Genomic DNA, 14,504 nt, shown 5'->3' with positions numbered 1-14,504 from the left:
TGTGTGTGTGACAAAGTCAGACTTGACAGCTATAAGAGAGTGATGGAAGGCAGGTATATTAGTTCTAGAATTGTGAAGACCCTTTTTCCTATGAACTGAAAAGAGGGGGGTCTTAGGTTAATTGGAGACACCTGAATATAACTGGTGATCTGTAAAAGCCCCTCTTCTGGTGAGGTGGAAGGGAGGAGAGATGAGAAGCAAGTGGTAGAAAAGGCTCATTCTAGGTAGATGGATGTTCCCCTCCTCATTGAGCTTCCTTCTCTTTGGGGAAGAAACGAGCATAAGTCAATGCTCTGGTGGGGGCAAGGAAATGTATAACTTTTGTGTAGTGGGTTTGTTTGCTCAAGAGAACTATGTGGGCCTATTCTGAGGCCCACCTTGTAAATAAACCAAAGTTAAGAATTAACACCCTCCCCCCACCTGGGAGAAATGCTGAGTCTAGTGTCAGACTATGGAAGTGAGAAGGGTAATAGGCTATGAGGAGGTGGCCTAGCACCCATGTAGGTGGAGGTGAGAAAGCTTGTCTTAGGTGGGAAACAAGCTGGAGGGGACCTTGTACGGGATACTTCAGGTAAGGACCTGCCTATCTATGTGCCTGCAACCTCTTCTGTCTCCTGATGCAATGTCTTTTCCGCACATTCCTCTTTCAAGTATCCCTCTTAAATCCATTATTCTATAAAGATAGTTCCTCACCTCAAAGAAGCAGTAACAAACTAGAAAGAAGGAAAAGAAACAAGCTACACAAAATCATTACTCGAGTGCATCTGTTCTCCCATCTGTTTATTTAAACTGAAAGCTTTCCAAGGGAGGGACCTTTGGGCTTTTATCTATAGCATATTTTTCTGCATCTGAACACAGTGGTCAGCAATTATGTTAGTTGAACTAGGGCTGAAGGTGGTTTTGCTGTGGCTATACAAAAACAAAATGTTTCCCAACATTATTTTTGCTAAAGGTTTAACCCAAGTTAGCTAAAAGAGTATTGAACACAGATTGTCCTTGTCTACACCTACCACTAAACCAGTGCTTAATTTGTAATGAAAGAGGTGCCAGGGCTCAAACAATTTTTTTTAACTTTCACAATTGATGCAGAAAGTCCAGAAGTGCCTGGGCTATGAACTACCAACCCTAGAGTTTCCAGGGCTGCCCTGGCACAAATTAAGCACTGTGCTAAACTCTACAGTATAAGCACTGAACTGTGTTCAACCAACATGCCTGCAGACAGCCATTAGTACATTTCATAGCATAGACAAGGCCACTGGGGCAGGTGACTGTAAGTCCCTTTCCTGATTATGACTGCAGAAGCCATTGCTCTGCTAAGGCTGCCAACAGTACTTTGCCAGCCTGTCCCTCTTCTTCCTCCTTTGAGGCTAGACCAGGCCCCTTGCTCCAGTAGAAACCTTCCCCAAGGCATTAAACTCAATCCAGTTTCAGACAGGACAGCGGAAAGGAAGGGAGAGAAAAGGCGGAGCCAATTCTCATGACAGACGTAGGACTCAGCCAATAGATTTGTAGAGGGCGGCCTGCAGCGGTGATGGTCGTCTCTGAGCAGGGGGAGGGGTCTGCGTAAAGGGGCGGGGATAACGGGGCGTGGCAAGCGTGGTTGGGTGAAGGAGGGATGCTTGCCCATGTGGAGGCGGGGCCTGAGGCGGAGTGGGCGTGGCTAACAAACTGGAGGGGTGGGGTTGGGTGGAGCGAGAGGCCGTGACTGGCGGGGGGGAGAGGCGTGACGAGAGGTGGGCGCGGCCGGGCGGGGATTGGCCGGCGCGCAGTTTCGCTGGGGTTATGCTGACGGCTCTGTTCAGGGAATTTCAACTTCGGATGTGGCTGAGCTGAAGGCAGCAGGTCAGAGCGCCTCGCGCGGGCCCGTTCACCTCCCCCCCCCCCCCCCCCCTCGAGAGCTCCCGCTCGGGGCGGCGGGTGCGAGCCGGGAGCAGGAGTCACGGGGGTAGATGCCCCGGCGCCGCGGGGCTGTGGCGGGCTCTGCCCCGGTGCGCCGCCGTTGACTTGGCTGCGTGGCCCCTGGGCGGCCGGGATACCCGGGACTCGCTGGCGTCGCTGTGCCTAGCGCGGGCCAGAGGGTCCGGGAGGACCCTGCCCGCTCCCCCGCAGCGGGAGTTCTTGGCCACTGGCAGGCCTGAGCTGGGGTTGGCGCGGCTGTCTCAGCCCCGCGGCCCCTGCCTGCCTGCGGCAGCGGTGTGGGGGCGGCTCCTCCAAGGACGCGAGTCCGCCCCGCCAGGGCTCGGGGGAGAGACACTGGGCAGCGCGGCGCTGTGTGATGCGCCCAGCCCGCTCGTACGGACCCCCCCCCCCCGCCGGCACTGCTGGGCGGCCCGCCGCTCACTAAGGGGGGCGACTGGCCTTAGCTCCCTCCGTCCCATGGGGGCTGCTGCAGGGGCTCAGCGAGACACACGCACCATCATCCTGTCATTTAAATCTCCCTCGTTAAATAGACTCCCGCGGGCTGGGAGTTCCGCACACGGCGCAGACGCTTTACTCTGCTCCCCGCTAGTCAAAAGCAGAAGCGCTGTAAGTCTGGAAACTCTGTTCCTGATGATCCCCGAAGACTCCTTCATCTTCATGGGGTGGTGACGACTTCCGTATTAAAGCCTAGGGGCCTTGACTTGCGAACGTGTAGAGTATCGCCTGTGTTTGCGAGCCTTGATATTTTTTTTTGGTAGTTGTAGTAGCAAAACTGTTTCAGAGAGACACTAGTTGCTTATTAGAAATCTCTGGCTGAGATTTGCTCTCCTGCTCTTATTTCAGTACTTGTACATCTAACTACGCTGGTGGGTCTCAGAGTCCCTGGTCTGATTTTTTTGGGGGCGGGGAGGGGAGGCGGTAAACCAGATAATCCCGAACTAAGAATGCAAACTGTCCTGAATCACTGCTAAATTTTGGTCGCCTGTATCCTTGGCATGAATAATGTGGGACAGCAGAGTCGGAAGTAGGGAGATACTTCTGGACCACCGCTCTTTCCATTTCAACTACTTCTTTCCACCCACTGCTTTTGACTCTTTTCCTTCTTTCAGGTTAACAGCTCGAGAACTGTGATCCTGCACTGAAGTTGCCTTCTGAGAATGCAACTGACTAGGATTGTTCAGTCCTAATCAGTTTCATTCTCTATCCCTAAAGCAATTCAGTGCAGAGCTCAGTTCCGCTCTCATCATCTCCAGGTCCTGAATATTTGACAAACAAAAGTTGGGTAAACAAAAAGTAGTCCACTTGTCAAGGTGTGCTAGCCATGTCTTGTTAGATGGGAGCCAACTGGGGTTGATTTAGTGGCTCCCAGGTCCTTATCTGCTGGGTCTGGGACTAACGCTCTTACTTCTGAGAAGCATGAACTTCCTTTGGTGAAGCAGGAGGTAACCCAGGAGTGGCATTCATCTGACGAAGTGGGTATTCACCCACAAAAGCTCATGATCCAAAACATTTGTTAGTCTATAAGGTGCCACAGGATTCTCTGCTGCTTTTCCAGGAGTGGACATCATTCTCCACAATAAAGCAATACTTTTATCTAAGCAGGGAAAACCTTCAGTCTGTATCAGGGGTAATACCAGGAGGAGACCCCTATGGAAAGTTATACATACACATTCCCCAGCAATAATACAGTGTCTCCTGTCCAATACGTAAATATACAGTTCAGTGCTCCATGACCTGATTAAAAGTTCTAGGATTCCTTGTTTGACTTCTGTCTTCAAATCTTTGTTGTCATTGATGTGAGTGTGTGCTCTGAACTCATTTACGTCTGGATTCTGATTCCAGTTGTCTGGATGCCCTGTTCCTGATGTTGCTGGGTTGGTCTGGACGTTCTGCCTGAGTCCAGCTGTTCTTGGGATCAAGCTCCTTCATTAAGCTCCCAACTCAGTTGAGCTGCCTTTTTTTTTTTTTTTTTTTTTTGTGCACCAAAACCTCTTCAAATGTTCTCACAGTGGTAGCTGTGTCCTTTAGGCCAGGTGATTGGCTCAAGGTCATTCCTCTCTCTGGCTTGGAGTTACCAGCAGCCGTCCCCCCTTCCACCCCCAATTCAATATATAACAAATAGAAGAAAGGGAAAATTGATGATGGTAGGAATTGGAAGCTAGGAATTGTAGGAAATTGATAAGGGAAACCAAGGTGAAAGCTATGGCCAGTAGAGTTAAGGTTAATAAGGAGTTTAAGTATATTATGAACAAAAAGAATCTTAACAATGGTATTTGTCCATTACTAGATGGAAGTGATAAAATTATGAAGAATAATGAAGAAAAGGTAGAAGTGTTCAATAAGTATTTCTGTTCTATATTTGGCAAAAAGCCAGATGTAGTCCTATCATATGATAATAATGAAACACTTTACGTTCCAATAGTAACTGAGGAAGATGTTAAATCACAGCTACTGAAGTTAGACATTCTTAAATCAGCAGGTTTGAATAACTTGCTTCCAAGAGTTTTAAAAAAGCTGGCCGAGGAGCTCGCTGGACTCTAATGTTGCTTTCTCAATGAGTCTTGGCATACCGTGGAAGTTCTAGAATACTGGATGAACGCTAATATTCTGCTAATATTTAAAAAAGTTAAACAGGATGACCTGCCTAATTATAGGTGTGTCAGTTTGACATTGACCCCAGGCAAGATAATGAAGCAGCTGATATGGGACTTCATTAATCGAAGAATTAAAGGAGGGTTATATAATTAATGCAAAGGACCATGGGTTTATGGATAATAGAGCCTGTCAAACTAACATAATTTATTTTGATGAGATTACAAGTTTGGTTGATAAAGGCAATAGTGTTGATATAATATACTTAGACTTCTGTATGGTGTTTGACTTGGTACTGTATGAGATTTTTTTTTTTTTTTTAAATTGAATGATATACAACTAACATTGCATACATTAAATGGTTTTTAAAACTGGGTAACTGATAGGTCTCAAACTCTCATTGTAAAAGAGAAATCGTCATTGAGCAGATATGTTTCTAGTGGGGTCCTGCTGGGATAGGCTCTTGGCCCTATGCTATTTAACACTTTTGTCGATGATCTGGAAAACATATAATCATCACTGATAAAGTTTGCAGGTGACCAGAAGATGGGGAGAATGGTAAATAAATGTAGGAGACGGGTCACAGACATGGTGCGATCTGGATTGCTTGGTAAGTTGGGTGCAAACAAACATGTTTTAATCTGACTACATGTATATGTGCGCATCCGGGAACGAAGAATGTAGGCCATACTGCCTTTATGAGGACTCTATCCTAGAGTGATTATTTTATCTCAGTGTTTGGCACTGATGTGATCAGGACAATACTGCATCTAGTTCTGATGTCCACAATTCAAGAATTTTGTAGATAAATTGGAGAAGAGCTATGAGAATGGTTAAAGGATTAGAGAACATGCATATAATGATAGCTTCCATGCATGGAAGCTAACTCTAGACAAATTCATACTGGAAATAAGGTATGCATTTTGCATAGTAAGGGTAACTAATCATTGGAACAATTTACTGAGAGTCATGGTGGATTCTCAGTCACTGGCAATCTTTAAACAAAGAATTCTTTTTTTGTTAGATATGCTGTAGTTCAAAAGGAACTATTTTGGGGCAATTCTATGGCCAGTGCTACACAGGAGGTCTGATTAGATAATCAGTGATCTCTCCTGGCCCTAGACTATGAACTGAAGTTATTGGCAACCAACCCCTTAAGGGTTCTTTGCTTGGGAGCGACACTCTTTCCACTGGAAGTCTCTATCTGTTATGTATCTATCTACCTATCTCCTGTGTTCATCCTGCCCTCTGAATAGGAGGGGGCCAGAACCAGAAGGAACTTCACAGGATAGTACCCTCCACTGCTAGCCAATCACAACTTTTGGGGCACGCCTTTGCCACCTCACGCTGCATTACACTTTGAGATCTCAATATGTAGTGATGCCTAATTTATAAACTTGGGCGTGACCCCATCTGTCTCTTACATACTTAGTTTGAGGGCTTCTGGCCTACAGTACTGCAAAGCATATGCTGCCTTAGCTCAATGATTGTTTTAGTACTGTAATGCTTTTAACCATAAGTACTATAGTACCAAAAGGTCAGATGGGGAAGTTCAGAACATAGGCCTGAGCCTACAGTTTTTCCATTGATGGAACTCCCACTGAGTTAGTTATTTTCTACTTGTGTGCACACACAACTATATTGACTTAAGTGTAATAAGATTGGACTTAAAAGAGGATATGTTATTAAATCATAATCTTTAAAGACCTTTGAGTGACATAAGGAGTGTTTTTTTGTTTGTTTGTTTGTTTGTTTGTTTTTTCCTCGGCTCTGATATGTAGTTAATGGACCATCATCGGCAAAGACTAACTTCTGAAATGAAGTGAACGAACGGTAGCAAGTTTGGTACATTTGGTTTGCCAAGGTGCTCAAATTTTATGGTGATGGGTGACAGTGAAGCTTACATCAGGAGTGTTGTTCATTTTGTGGATAATTTTTAATTATGGGCTGTACTATAAACTTACAGCTGTAGTTACCAGACAAACTTTGTGCCTGAATTAGGTTTGCTTCCCTGGTTGCCCAATACATGTGCCACAAAACTTGAAAACAAAATGTCAGAAGACTAAAAATGCAAAATGAAGGTTAACCACCTTGAACAGAGCAGGCACAGACTACTTTGACTTGGCATGGGAAATGTTCTTTGCACAGAGAGTACTGTAAACGTGCACCACAGAACATTGGCTTTATTTCATATAAAAAATGACCCCATTACAGGGTGTAACTGAGTGTTATGGTACATTGGTTCCTGAACATCTAGTAGAGCAGAGGTGGGCAAACTATGGTGAGCTGTTTTAAGCCAGCCCGCGAGCTCCTGCTGGGGAGCAGGGTCTGGGGCTTGCCCCACTATGGCGCTCCCACTGGAGTGCTGGGTCAGGGTCCTCATGGCCCTGCTCTGGCTCCTACGTGCTCCAAAGGCCCCCTCCAGCGCTCCAATGGGAGCTGCAGGGGTAGTGCCTGTAGATAGGGCAGCGTGCAGAGCTGCCTGGCCATGCCTCCACGTAGGAGCTAGAGAAGGGATATGCCACTGCTTCTGGGAGCTGCTTGAGGTAAGCGCTGCTCAGAGCCTAAACCCCTCAGTTGCAGCCCGGAACAGCCTCCTACACTCCAAACTCCTCATTTGGAGCCTGCACCCCCAACCAGATCCCGCACTCCCTCCTGGACCCCAGTCCAATTTTGAGCATTTATGGCCCGCCATATAATTTCTATTCCCAGATGTGGCCTTCAGGCCAAAATGTTTGCCCACCCCTGTGGTAGAGTGTTGGGTGTATCGTGAGCTTGGAGGTAAGTCCTGTAGACATTTCAAACATTAGGCTTCACAGGTTACAGCCTTTGGTGGGTTCCTGTAAACACTCACTGAGGCTGATAAAGTGATAAAGGATTCCTTTATTCTGGCGGTCAGAAATAAAATTTGCAGTTACCCGTGGCTTGAAGTTGCAAACAAAATATAAACCAGCTTTTCTTAAGTCAGTTTCTGAGGGCAGGCCAGTGCATGGATAATATTCAGTCTTTTGGGCCTCCTCCTTTTGCATGTGCAATCTTATATATGCTACCTTCTGTTCCATTGCTTATTTGATAAGATCCTCTGGCAACTACAATAAAGCAGTAAGAAATGTGAAGGTATGGTTAGCTTCTAATGTGATTTTAGCAGTTGGAAGGAAGAAGAGGCAGCTCACTGTGGTCCGCATTACCTATTGACCACCAGTAACTACTCTATAGACTGTTGATATTGCATGGACAGTACAGAGGGACATACTGGAGTATAGGAATGGTAGTTCTGGTTTAGAGTAGTGATCGTAACTGATAAAGTGGAATTGTTTGGTATAGAGAGCAAGTATACTATGGACCTGACCCAACTCCTGTTGATGTAAAAAGGAAAGATGGATTGGACTATATACATAAATTGTGATTTTATATCTTTTGAGGAGACGGATACAATGCAAGTGTTATGGAAGGATAAGGTAGTTTGATTTTTCTGTATTTCTTGTGAGCAGCTCTTTGGAAACAGAGATTTTCTATACCAAACAGGGTTTGGTATCTTGTTTAAGAAGTACAACCTTAACTTCTGCATTTCTGGGTCTGACATTATTGTGAAGTACTTGTTGTGAAGCCAGTGTAATTAACTGCAGCCTGAACTCCAGCTTTCCCTACAGGTGAAGAAAGTGCATGTCTATCCCACCATGTTACATAATCCAGTGTTACTCAGTCCTCAACTGCCTTTTTTAATAGAAGGAAAAGGTAGTGTGTGGTGGTACTTCCAATGAGTTTGTTGGATGATGGGGAGAGTACGTGCAAAAACAAATATGTAACTGATTTATAAAACAAGAAAATAGTTGTTCATTTTCCCCACCTATGGGCTGGATTGCACTTCCACTTTTGTGAGCCCAGGAAACTCAAATCTAGGGGATCTTTGTAAGTTTCCCAGATGAGGGAGCTGCAGTTTTGCACCCTTTCCCTTTAACATCAGATGCCATCCCTTCAGTGGTACCATGAGTGTTTTTGGGGGCTGGGATGATAGGGAAGGAACTTGTCTTAGCACAGCTGAACCCATCATTTCCTGTTGAGCCTGTAAATATCAGTGCAGAAGTCTGAGAACTAATGCTGTTTTGAAACAGCATTAATTCCCATTGCATCCTTCCATAGCTTCTGCTGCAGCTCACCCATGGAGGATTTTGTCAATGGCTTCTGAAGAACCTCTTTCAGCTTTGCTGCCAAGAGGCTGGGGAATAGTAGCAGTGTGCAAGGACTCTCTGGGATTGCAGGTTCCTCTTGTTATGTATCCTGAGGATGGTTTTGGGCAATGATTAATTTATGGTATCTAGTTGCTTTACTTGGAAAAGACAACTTGACAGAAAATCCAGGGCGAGCACAGTTCCTCTTGTCTTGCTCCTGGAATTATTTTTGCAGGAAGATGTGATTTGATCCTCTGACTTTAATTTACTCAGCTAATCTTTGGTAATGCAGCATGTGTGGTATGTAAGGTCATTATTTGGAGACTCATACATTACACAGAAGCACAATAAGATGAACTAAGGACAACTTGAAGGCTAACCCAATTGTCTTACTGCTACAGATTTAAGTCAGTTCCTTTGCCTCTCTAACATTGTTCCTGTGGTTTAGTGTTTGCAAAGCACCAGTTCTAGAGAAATGTTCTGGTTGCAAAAGCTACCCTGTTCCCAGAAAATAAAAATAGACTTTTTTAAAAAGCAAGGAAATGTCTGTGCTGCCTGAAAGATCAGTTTTGACTGAAATTACTTGCATTGATGACAAAGCAGAGTTTAACCAAAATATTTATTGTTGAAATTACACTGTAATTAGTAATGTTGTACAGCTAAATGTAACACCGGGTTTTACTGAAAATCACTATCTTATTACTGTGGCTTGAAAACTACAAAGAATAACCTTGGCTTACTTTACTTAGTGGCCTGGATAAAAACTTGACTACAGTGTTTTAAGAATGTAGGTTTTTATATTTTTTGATAGTATTCTTCAGTATAATTTTAAAACACATGATGTGATCTCTTACCACAGTAGAAAACTAGAGGAGCTTGCTTTCTTTTTAGTTGAAGTTGCCTGCACAGTAATTCTTAGCCTTTTTTTTTTTTTTTTTTTTTTTTTTTTTGTCTATGGTCTTTCAAAACTTGCAGCAAAAATCTATATTGAAGTGCTTTGAACTGAGTCTACAGCAAAAATAAACTTGTCTTTTCATACAATACTTTAGACATTAGACACAAATATACGATATAAACTCCTTTTTGGTTTGGTTGTATGAATTTTGATTCTTTTTTTTTTTAAGAATTGTGCAACAGCTAGCTATAACTTTTTACAAAGGAAAGTGTGCTTATGTTTTCCCTCTGTTGTTGAGAGGAAGTTTGTCTTCAAATCTTTCTACTCCTTCCTTGTTTTCTTCTCTCAAAAACACCCTTTCTTGTAGTCACCCTCCTATTTTAAACAAACTTGTGTTTGATTGCCAATTGCACAATTACTTTTCTTGTAAGTGTTTACTACTTTAATTTATTATGCATTCCTTCAATTTATCAGCTATTGAAGTTACTGGTCTGTAACCTCCAGATCTGTGTTATCCCATTTCCTAAGTAGCTTCAGTATATACCATTTTCAAATTCTCTGGTAGTGATGGCATTCCCCAAAACAATCACCAGTGGTTCTGTTAGTTCATTTAGTATACCTAAGTGACTTTCATGTGACCCTACTAATAGTAATATGTTCTAGTTAACTATGCAGTGGTTGACATGTTCATTCATGTAAATTGCCTAGGGAGGTTGTGGAATCTCCATCACTGGAGATTTTTAAGAGCAGGTTAGACAAACACCTGTCAGGGATGATCTAGATAATACTTAGTCCTGGGGGGTACTGGATTAGATGACCTCTCAAGGTCCCTTACAGTCCTATGACTTCTGATTCTGAGTTGCAATAATGCTATCCTCAATATTTTTGTCATTTTTTTCTAAAGGGTAGCTGACAGAAAATAAGAAGTATCAGCCTTCTTATAATTCATCTTTACCTATTGGTGAACCTACTCTTTTCTCTGCCATCTTGCTTTTTGGATACTTTCTGTGATGGGACATTGTCCCATCACATCATGCATCTGACATGAACTTAGTGCCTGTAAGAGGGATAGTTAAAAACCTGGTGCTATAATCTTCCTACTTAGATTAGTGCCTAATCTTAAAACTGCTTCGGGTCCCCTTCTCAGAGGACTTCTCTCTGAAAGTGGCTACAGTGGCCAGGCTTTGATAGAGGATGGCTTTATCATAAAGTTATGGTCATCTGTGTCACTTCTTTGTTCAGCCACAGTGATGGTAACTGACCATTGCATGATGCTCCTTTTTACCCAGGACTCAATGTGCTGCTAACCTTGATTTCAAGTGACCTAACAGGAAAACAGTTTTTACACTTTTGGTGCTCAAGGTTTTGATTGAGTATATTTAACTTGAAATTATTAAAGTTTTTTGTTGTTTGTAGTGTTGTAGCCATGTTGGTTCCAGGATCTTAGAGACAAGGTGAATGAAGTAATATCTTTTATTGAACCAACTTCTGTTGCTGAAGGGGACAAGCTTTTACAGAGTTCTATTTAAGCTTGAAAGCTTGTCTCTTTCACCAGTGAAGTTGGTCCAATAAAATATATTGCCTCATTCCCCTTATTCTCACATTTTACTAGTTGAACATTTGCACTTAACTGTAAAGTGATAGAAGCAACTAATTACTTCCCTTGGCTATATTTTGTGGTGGGGTTTTCTGTGTTTTTACATGTATTATAGGAATGGTGTAATCTGTTTCCACCACACAAACTTCTAGAATTGGCTGAGATTTCTGTATTTCCAGGATTCTTGATTGTGGTTGCTTGCAACTTGAAAGGCCACTTTTTTTTCATTTGTACATATTAAATGTGAGCAGGACAAAATCCCTGAGGGTATCTCAATGTTTGCTTTCTAATTCCATTCAATAAAGAACTCAACATCTGGTATGAAACCACATTAAAAAGCCAAAAGAAATCTTTACCATGGTTTAATTCATAGAGAAGTATCTTTTTTGTTGGTGAGTCTGATTTCCTAACATTTAGAGAATTAAGGGAGTTAATTTAAATTATATGGGATAATCGCAAAATAGAATTTTGCGATACATAACCTCTCATACTTGAAGTATTATAAAAAATGTTACCAAGAAAGTGTTGATAATACAGTGTCTATCATTCAAATGTAGTAAAGGTTAAGCTATATGTAAGCTATTCCTGAGTTCATTGACATTTTGAATCCTGCTCTATGGAGTGAGAAAATGCTTAGGAAGGAAAATGGGGTATTTTTTTTTTTCTTTTTTTAAATTGCTGTAGAACCTTACCTTACACCAGAGGCTATCAGAAAGGACTTATTTCAGAGGGGTAGCCATGCTAGTGTATATCAGTAAAAACAATGACGAGTCCTTGTGGCACCTTATGCTCAAATAAATTTGTGAGTCTAAGTTTTCATGGGCTATAGCCCACTTCATCAGATGCATGGAGTAGAAAATACAGTAAGCAGGTATAAAAATACAGCACATGAAAAGATGGGAGTTGCCTTACCAAGTAGGGGGAGATCAGTGCTAACGCGGCCAAATCAGTTAGGGTGGATGTTGTGCATTCCCAACAGTTGACAAGAAGTTGTGAGTATCAACAGAGGGAAAATTATTTTTGTAGTGACTTAGTCTCATACTGTCTTTATTTTCATTCCTTTGGATGAGATGTTTAACCCATTACTAAATAATCACATGAACCCCCCCCATCCACGAAAAATGATAGCTCAAAAACTTGTAGTTTGCTAAATAGGACATGGTATCAGTGGTATTGAAAGTAGAAGCTAGAAACTGTCCTTAGGCTCTTAGGCTTTCAACCTCAAATATTCTGGGTCCATACCCATTAATAACACTAATTGCAAACTCTCTCATAACATCTTGAAAACTTTCTACTTTAAATTATGCTAGCATGGTGAATGTGTAGTAAATAGAGAAGTTAATGAGTGGTGAAAGTATGGCTTTTAATTTTCAGTTCCTCCAGAGACCTTGATTGTATGTTCCATGCGTGACAGACTTCACTGTGACTTGTAAATGGCTTTACAAAATACATTCTCCATCTTAACATGTAAAACACAAGGAAATACTTGGTAATGTCGTTTCTTCTAAAGCTTCTCATTTTGGCATAGCTTTTGGGATACACTGACTCATTTGCCACCTCACATTGAGTATGTGGTAAAATCTCTCATCTTTCCTGAAGCGTGGAAATTCTGATATTAAACCCCTATCATCTAAACCTATATTTAAGTGATCTGATGTTCTCGGCAGGAATTAACACACTTTCCCACAAAATATTGTGTATTGAGAGTGGATGCTTCATGGGGTTTAGTAGTAAAATACATAATACAAGCTGTAACTTCAAGATCACTGGCTTAAAAACCAGACCAAACTGGTAGTGAACCAGTTGTTGTTACCATTTGATTGGCCAAATTATGTGTAATAAGTTGATGGAGACAGTAAGTGGATGCGGGGGCAGGTTTCACATGAAAAAACACCATCGTAACTGGCACAAATTGATACTTTTTTTTATTTACAGTCTTCACTAGAGGCCAGGGATTAAATGCTACATGGAATAGCCTCTCACTTCAGGAGAAGATAATCTAAAGTTTATTTCAACCCTGACCTATAAAACATTAGTACTTCTTCATATATACAAAAGACAAGACTTCTGTCTATGCTTTCATAACTGCTAAATTAAACTCTTTAAAATATACACTTGTTTTTAATTTAATTTTTCTTGGCAAATCCATGAGCAAGAACTGATTGAGTTGGGTCCTGGACTAGCCAGGAAGAGCTTCCCACTTACTACTAGTGAGTGAATTTTTAAAGCAAACTAGAATACACTTATGCTGTTTCAGTAACTTTAAAGATGTGGCCTGCAGACTGAAATAAGTTCAACATTATGTTTAGAAACAACTAGTGCAGGGATCGGCAACCTTTCAGAGGTGGTGTGCCGAATCTTCATTTATTCACTCTAATTTAAGGTTTTGCGTCCCAGTCATACATTCTAACATTTTTAGAAGGTCTTTCTATAAGTCTACAATATATGACTAAACTATTGTTGTATGTAAAGTAAATAAGGCTTCTAAATAGTTTAAGAAGCTTCATTTAAAATTAAATTTAAAATGTAGAGCCCCCTGGTCTGGTGGCCAGGACCCAGGCAGTGTGAGTGCCACTGAAAATCAGCTCGCGTGCTGCCTTCAGCACCCATGCTATAGATTGCCTACCCCTGAACTAGTGTGTAATAATTCCAGAGTCATAGAAGATGAGGGTTGGAAGAGACCTCAGGAGGTCAGCTAGTCCAATCCTGTCATAAACAGATAAGTAAGAGTTAATACAACAGAAGTACTTCATATCTTTTGCCTGTAAAGGGTTAAAAAGTTCAGTGAGCCTGGCTGTCACCTGACCAGAGAACCAATCAGGGGACAGGATACTTTCAAATCTTGAGGAAGGGAAGTTTGTGTGTGTGCTCTTAGTTTTTGGTGGTGGTTCTCTCTCAGTTCTGAGAGCGACCAGGCGTGCAACCAGATTTTTCTCCAATCTCCCTGGTACAGGTTCTTATAGATTCAAAACAGTAAGTACTAGGTAGATAAGGTGAGTTAGGCTTATGTTTGTTTTTTCTTTATTTGCAAATGTGTATTTGGCTGGGAGGATTTTAATTTGTACTTAGGCTGGGAGGGTATTCCCAGTGTCTATAGCTGAAAAACCCTGTACCTATTCCATTTTAAAATTACAAAGATAATTTTTACTGTTTTTTTTTCCTCTCTCTCTCTCTAATTAAAAGCTTTTCTTGTTTAAAAACCTGATTGTTTGTTTTTTATTCTGGTGTGAGACCCCAGGGGACGGGGCTGGATTCACCAGGGACTTGATGGGGAGAAAGGAGGGAAGGGGGAGAGAGGCTAATTTCTCTCTGTGTTAGGATTACTGTCTCT

General features: G+C 42.1%; 1 protein-coding gene across 12 annotated transcripts in view; it reads left to right on the top strand.

Annotated features, from left to right (window-relative positions):
* The first annotated feature begins 1,730 nt into the window (after positions 1–1,730).
* The window catches only part of EPB41L2 (erythrocyte membrane protein band 4.1 like 2), a 257,199-nt gene continuing 244,425 nt past the window's right edge, over positions 1,731–14,504 (top strand). For 11 of the 12 annotated variants that reach the window (XM_075063959.1, XM_075063956.1, XM_075063953.1 and 8 more), the window contains exon 1: positions 1,755–1,842. The gene's annotated coding sequence lies outside the window, so the exon portion shown is untranslated. Of the gene's footprint in view, positions 1,843–14,504 lie in introns of all 12 variants that reach the window. The other variant, XM_075063957.1, reaches the window with a different exon arrangement.

The sequence above is a fragment of the Chelonoidis abingdonii genome, chromosome 3 (genome assembly GCF_003597395.2).
Source record: "Chelonoidis abingdonii isolate Lonesome George chromosome 3, CheloAbing_2.0, whole genome shotgun sequence".
Lineage (NCBI taxonomy): Eukaryota > Metazoa > Chordata > Testudines > Testudinidae > Chelonoidis > Chelonoidis abingdonii.
This window is presented reverse-complemented; position numbering and strand designations above follow the sequence as displayed.